The sequence below is a fragment of the Drosophila suzukii genome, chromosome 2L (assembly GCF_043229965.1).
Source record: "Drosophila suzukii chromosome 2L, CBGP_Dsuzu_IsoJpt1.0, whole genome shotgun sequence".
Classification (NCBI taxonomy): domain Eukaryota; kingdom Metazoa; phylum Arthropoda; class Insecta; order Diptera; family Drosophilidae; genus Drosophila; species Drosophila suzukii.
The window spans coordinates 24,447,698-24,455,150 of NC_092080.1; the positions used below are offsets into that span (position 1 = coordinate 24,447,698).

At 36.6% G+C, this 7,453-nt stretch overlaps 1 long non-coding RNA gene across 2 annotated transcripts; it reads left to right on the plus strand.

Moving 5' to 3' along the window:
• The first annotated feature begins 5,486 nt into the window (after positions 1-5,486).
• LOC139355165 (uncharacterized) lies at positions 5,487-7,177 on the plus strand. Of its 2 annotated transcripts, none has more exons than XR_011605889.1 (3): positions 5,487-6,469; positions 6,707-6,807; positions 7,005-7,177. It is a non-coding gene; the product is annotated as an uncharacterized lncRNA (long non-coding RNA). The 2 variants fall into 2 exon arrangements; XR_011605888.1 differs by having other exon boundaries at positions 5,487-6,148.
• The last annotated feature ends 276 nt before the right edge of the window (positions 7,178-7,453 follow it).

Consider the following 7,453-nt stretch of genomic DNA (forward strand, 5'->3'; position numbering starts at 1 on the left):
CAATTGCACTATGGGAATTTTTATGCTCTGTGGCTGGTTTGCAAGTTGTCAACGAAACAGATTTTAGCAACCAGCGCTTTAGGTAAAGAATCAATTCATTATACGATTGGAGAGACGCTTCTTGAAAGTATGGAAGTAAAAACAAAAAAATTAGTATCAAATGTTGGCTTCGACGCTTGCTTATACCTGGACCCCAGATTTCATCATACCCTGGACGGCTCACAAAAGGAAAGAGCAATTCATTTTCTAAAGAAATTGTGGGCACAAATTAAAATCCACAGCCCCATTCCAAATTTAGTATCATCAAATAATTCAATGGCTTCGGATACTGTACATGAAGCATATAATTTCGATCTTTTAGACGACTTTTTAAGTGCTAAGATTGTTTCGAATGAGTCAACAGATGTCCATGGAAAGATTGAATCGTTGAAATTGCCGTATATGAAATCTAGTGAAAATGTTTTAAATTTCTGGAAAGTAAGGAAATTAAGCGATCCAGAGCTTTATGCCCTAAGCAAAATATGTTTTGCTATACCACCAACTCACGTAAGAATTATAACTTAATTTTAAACAAAAAATTGATTAACAAGTGTTTAAATTTCTTAATGTTTGTAGGTAACAATAGACGGGCGTTTTCGTCTTTAAAACTGGTGTTATCGGATAACCCAAATCGATTAAGTCACGAAACATTGGAAAATATTCTTCTTGTCCGGCTTAACTCAACTCACTTGGATAGTGCCATTGACAATTTAAGTTTATTTGAAGACGAAGAAGAAGAGGGGTGATTCGTGTTTCTAAATGCATAAGTTCTTATTCCTTTTTACTTTTTTATATTTAATTAACATATAGTTAATACATTAATTTGAACACTGTGACTTTTAATTTTTAATTTTGATTTAATCTGAATACTGTGAATGAATATAAGTTTTTTATTTTGATTTTTTGTTTTTGAATCAAATAATATTATTTATTTTATTATTTCAAACCACTTTACTCTGACAGAAAATATTTTCTTTTTCATTCTGGAAAAGCGTCAAGTAAAAGAAAATCGGTGCATAAGAAAGGTGCAGAAAATAAAAAAACAAACACAAGCGAGAGCCGTAGCACATGAAAAAATAGCATGTGCTCTGCTCTCATCTCGCTACCAATTTTTTGCTACCGTTACTGCTACACAGAGCAGAGAACTTTATTTTCTGCTACCGCTATTGCTACAGTTTATCAAGCTACAAAACTGCTACCAGAGCAGAGCACATACTTTCTTGTTGTCCTGCTATGGCTCTGCTACGGCTCTCGTCAAAAAGGGAGCGATAGCAATAGCAAAACGAAATACTACGAGAGTAGCGTAGCTTTTCAAACGCTGCTCCTTAGGTCGTTTTTGGGGTTTTTCTTTCATTTTGAATTTTTAAATTTTCTTATTCTTTGGGCCGCGGAACGACCCGACTAATTAAAAAAAATCCATATATAGAGGGCGATGAATCATGAATTTTGTTGTACAAATTATTTTGGGGACGCGCTTAGTTTAGCCAGGAGAAATTTTTAAAGTTTGACCAAATTGCACTTAAAAAAACCGTTGGCGATCGCCGAAAACCAACAGCGGGCACGCACACAGACACACCACACACATAATTTTACGTTAATGTTAATGTTTTTGCTTTTTTCTTATTGTTTTTAATTTTTGTTGGTTTTGTTTTTAGTAATTTGCAATGATTTAAGTTGCATTTAACATGTGTGTTTTAAAGAAACACCAATAACTGTAAGTGTATCTTCACTTATACACAAAATATACATACATTTATGCTTATATGTGATAAGTATATAAATCATTTGAAACTTTCAACTCTTTAATGAATATTATGTAGCCCTGAAAATGGTCGATTTGGTAAAGAGGCAAACTTTAAAAGTTTCTCCTGGCTAAACTAAGCGCGTCCCCAAAATAATTTTTACACCAAAATTCTTGATTCATCGCCCTCTAAATACGGAGTTTTGTTAATTAGTCGGGTCGTTCCGGCCCGACTATTTAAGAATTACCTAAATTTTTTAAATTGTGGTTGTATTAAAAATAGAAAACAAAACATTTATTCACTTGGTGTTTTAGACTGAGAGAGAGATCATTTCGCAAATAATAGGAATAATCAAAGATATCGTGGGGTACTTTCCACCCGAAATCTTTTTTGTCGCTTTGTCGAAAGGACTCAATAACGTGCACAGTTCTTATAAGATCTCGAGATCCCCTGACACAAAGGGCAAAGGGGCCTTTGCAGTGCCCAGCAAAGCAATGGTTAGTGCATCCTTAGTGGCCACAATTCGTTCAATCATATGGTACGCACTGTTCCATCTTGTCGGTACCTCTTGAATTAGAGTTAGGGGGTCTGTGCAATTTTGAGCCACCTTAAACTTGGCCATGGTCGTGGAACTCCGCTCAATAAATGCCACTATCGATTTGCATTTGGTGAGTACAGGGCGAAGAATTTCCATTTTAAGGATTTCTTGCACGTGTTGCTGTGTTGCTGTTGACAAAACTGCTGTAATCAGCTCAAAGTTTTGGTTTACGAAATGGCAAGTTACGGTTATATATGCTTCATTCGCCAGGGAAGTCCATTCGTCTGTTGTGATTGCCACGTAATTGACCACGTTAAGTTCGCTTTTAAGATGTTCTTTTAGTTCGTCGTACAACTTGGGGAGCATTACGTCGCGGAAGTAATTGCGGCTCGGCAGTTTGTGTTTCGGGTCCATCTTTTTCATAAGGTCCAGAAAGCCTTCGTCAGCAACCATGCTAAAAGGTTGTACGTCTTTGGCTATCATAAGCATGACGTATTTATCCAGCATTTTCTTGTGTTGGTGAATCTAGGGTATTCTCCTCCTCTTTATAATTTGGATGGATGTGCTTGAGGTGATCCATCAAGTTATTGGTATTGCCTGCTGTTTTCAAAGTATTTTCGCAGTGGTTACAAATTGCCTTTGCCTTGTCCGCTGTCTTTTTAAAGTGCTGTCAAACACTAGATGTTTCTCTTCTCCTCAGTTTGGTCTCTCTCTCCAGTGGCGGATCTAGGGGGGGGCGAAAGGGGCAAGCGCCCCGGGCTCCGAATCTAAGAGGCGCTTAATCGAGTCCGACTAGCAATATAAGGAATGTGCCGAAAAGAAACTGCACACTTTCTTTCTACTATAACTTTCATGTTTTTTATTCGATTTCAATTTTTCTTTTTGTTTTTTTTAAAGCAAAACTTAAACGTTCAATTTTTATAAACAGAATTTAAAAAAAATTAACATCTTATTTTTGAGCGAATTTTTTGTTTAACTCCTCTCATCAGGTTCTGCACACCCTCCTTGGTGACCTTGCCGGCTGCACGCATCCAGTTTTTTTTTCATGTCTATGTTGTTTTGGGAGAGACTACCATTTTTTAATAAATTTCGCTTAACAATGGCCGAATATCTCTCAATGGGACGCAGCTCTGGGCAATTTGGTGGGTTCTCCTCTTTTGAAACAAACTTGATGTTTTCCGCCTCAAGGAGCGCCAATGTTGACCGGGCATAGTGCGCTGACGCTAAGTCTGGCCAAAATATTGTCGACACGTTGTGCTTTCGATAGAATGGTATTAAACGTTTTTTAATGCACTCTCGCTGAATTTGGTGGGAGTGCATGCAGCTCATGTTAATGCCCAGGCAGTTACATTCTTCGGAACAGTGGAACGAGTATATACCTTCTTTTCAAAATCGACTCATAGATGGGATGTTTTGAAACAACACGTCACTAGATGGAGTGCCAACGCAGCAGCAGTAAATACTTTATCTACCCAATTTGATGAAGTAATAACAGCTCTAGAAATACTCCGAGAAACCTCTTCTGAAACCGTGGACACAAGACAAGATGCAGCACTTGTCATTGGTGCTGTTGAAAAATTTGATTTCCTGGTTCTGCTCCTCTTATGGGCAGAGATCCTCCCTTCTATTGACAGAATGCAGAAAATGTTCCAAACCAAAGGGATCACCATCTACGAAGCGACAGAATTACTTGAGACATTGTCAGACCACATAAAAGAGTGGAGAGTTAGTCTTTGCGACACAGTCATATTGAAAGCTAAAAAACTGTGTGAAGAAATGGCGTAACGATTTCGAAGAGGAGTTTCAAGAAACGTAAGATGCCAGGTGAACTTGCTGATGACGCTGCGCTCGATACCTACGAAGAAACAAGACGCTTTTTAGTTGAAATTTTGGACAGCCTTTCAATCGAAGTTTCTACTCGTTTTGCTAGCTTGAGAGTGCTGAATGAGCGCTTCGGATTTTTTTTCAACTTCAAAGAATATCTTGATGACGATAAAGAAGTTATGAATGGAAAACTATTGGAAGTTAACGATAAATGCAAATCATTAGCTGAAATTTATTCTAATGATTTAAATGGTACGGAATTGTTTGACGATATCAAAGATGTCATTTTTCTTCTGAAAAGGGCCAATAAGAAGGGAGAAAGTCTTGATCTCACTCCAAAAGGAATACTATTGTATATTTCATCGTTGCACAGAAAAAAAAACCGAGCCAGGATCAATTTGATATGCGCATGGTAAATTTGTGTTTTTTAGACACATATCATTTTTACCATCAAATAATGTCAAATTGATACCAAAAAATGTCAAATTGTCGATTTCTCTCTTTTCGGAAATTTCTTGACATCGAAAAAGAGAGGATGTAGCAATATGGCGACATCAATCACGTGAGTGGAAGCGAAAAGGATATATTCGAAATTCGAATTGGGCTAATTCGAACATGTTGTCTCGCTTGCACTAGGATGCGTTTTAGTGGATTTTTTGCCACTTGAATTTTATTTTGATGCAGGTCGGACGTGCATGGTCAGTGTAGTGTTTCTCCAAGTTGAAAAAAACAGGTAAGTAAACTTCATATATAATGTGTATACGTATAAAGTGTTATAAGAACATAATAAGTGGAAAAAAATAAAATCGTGTGCGGTTTTCTGAGTGGCTTTTACTATACGACTGCCCTACGACAAGAAAAACACGTGCAACTATGTGTGTACATACATACATACGTACGTATGTAAGCGTGCGTATCTGTAGAGGCTGCGCCGGCGTGAAAACAAATTTAACAAGTAACATAACATAATTGCATTTAAAAATTAATTTTTATTTCTACGCCGTCCTGCAAAGTCGCTTCTCATACACACTTATGTATGTATGGACAGATGCACGTACTTTTCATTGCCGTAAGAATGAATGTGCGTGTGAGAAACTAAAAATGCTAAATCAAGACACACATTGTCATACACACATAGTTACGCATGCACATACATATGTATGTATGGACAGATGCAAGTGCTTTTCATTGTCGTAAGAATGTGCGTGTGGGTAGTTTAAAAAAATGCATAAGTGAAATTTATATATCGAGAGTTTATTTAATTTCACTTGTGCATTTTTTTGCTTCTCACACGCACATTCTTACGACAATGAAAAGCACGTGCATCTGTCCATACATACCCTGCAGTTCCACAATTGAGTTAAGCGCCCAATCATCACGAAGCCGACTGCGACGTCGGCAGAGAAGCCAGCGACGCCGGCAGAGCTGAGCGCAAAGCGACGCGCTCTCAGTCGGGTCCGCAAAGAGAACGCACAAAAAGTAATTTTGGGCTCTCCCTCTCTCTCCATGTCTCAGACGGAAAAGTGCGTGTGATGGGAAGGAGGCCCAGCAACTAAAATATATAGACTTTTGTGCACCCTTGCCTTTTGAATAGTGCGACATTTGTTCGTAAATGATAAAACAACGATTTAAAATAATAGGTTTCTGTTTTAAAATATTTGTATTTCTTAAACAAATTTATATGTTTATTAATATAATTTAATAATATGTAAAGTTTTAAAAATATATTTTTATAAACCGATTTGCATAGTCGAATATGTCTATAAATACCCTGCTTTTATGTGCAAGATGCATAGACCAAACGGGACATGCAAAAAAAACAACAACGGCTTAGCGGAACCGTTGTTGTTGTTGCTTGTTGTTTTTCTGGAAGGCACGCGCCTTTTTTCGTCTTTTCACTTGCGTTTACTTTAGTGAAGGAGTTAGAAGTTGAAGCAAACATACCAGCAATTTACTAAATTAAATTAAATTAGTGCCTTAAAAGTGAAAAAGAAACGATTCCCAGGTAAGTCTGTCGCAGACTAATAATATTGAAAACAGTGAGAGTAAAAAACAAGATAATCTATATTAAAAATAAGGGAAATACAAGATTCCCAAAATAACACGTGGCGGAAAAAAATAGCTGTGAAAAATATTAATTTTTGACGTGAAAAGCAACAAATGGTGCATATAATAAACAAATCTGTGAAAGAATTTAAAAATCTTATTGAGTGCAAAGTTTCTAGGGACAAAAAATAAGAGATGTTTGTTTTTAAAACTTATATTTGTGGTTAAAATTCGATAAAAATGAATATTAATAACATTTAACAACAATTCTTACTTTTGTGTACGTATTTAAATAAAAATCTCAAACATCTCCAATTTTCAGTTCCTGGAAAAGTGTTATTTTTTTCCGCAACTGCAAAATAAATAAATGTTTTAATAAATAATATAAAATACATAAATAATGTGTGGTTTATTTTTCGTAATAATTGTTTACAACAAAATAAAATAAATCAAGTGACCGAAAACAAAAGTTTGCTAATTTCTTCTCGATATTTTTTGCATTTTCTTATATTTTTAGACAAGGCTGAAGGTAAATCTATAAAAAAATGGAAGGCTAAATCGTTCCATCTTAAGCATATTATCCGAGGAACTTGTTCTGTCCCACAACTTACTTATTAAGTAAGTTTTTATTGAGGCTGAAAGTAACTATTGTTTGTAAGTTTAATTTTTAAAAGACTTCTGGGATTTTTACATTGAATGCCAAAGATAACATTTCTTTTATTATAAATAAATCTTACAAATAACGATTACTTTCGGTCACTCGTTTTTATTCTCGTCTTGTTTTATTTTTAAAACTAATTTTTTTCTAATACTAGATGCAATCGCCATGGTCGATCCCTCGGAGCCTCCCGAAAAGGCGCTGCAGAAGGCAATGCGGTGCGTTAAAAACCAGATGCTGAGGAGGAGGTGCCAGCGACCCCGATAACACCGGAAACCCCCGAGCTCAATTTTTAAAATAAACAAATAAAAATAAAAATTACAACTGAAATTTTTTTTGCTGCTAAGCGCTCAACGTGCGCTGAAAGTGCGCTTTTTCGCTGCTTGAATGAGCGCTCAACGTGTGCTGAATGTGTGCTTTTATCGCGGCTCAATCGAGCGCTCAACATGTGCTGAACGTGCGCTTTTTCAGCTGCTCAATCGAGCGCTCAACATGTGCTGAACGTGTGCTTTTTCAGCTGCTCAATCGAGCGCTCAGGAGGGTGCTCAAAAAAGCGCTCAATGAGTGCTATTTTTTGAGCACTGATGAACCCTAGGACATGCCTAT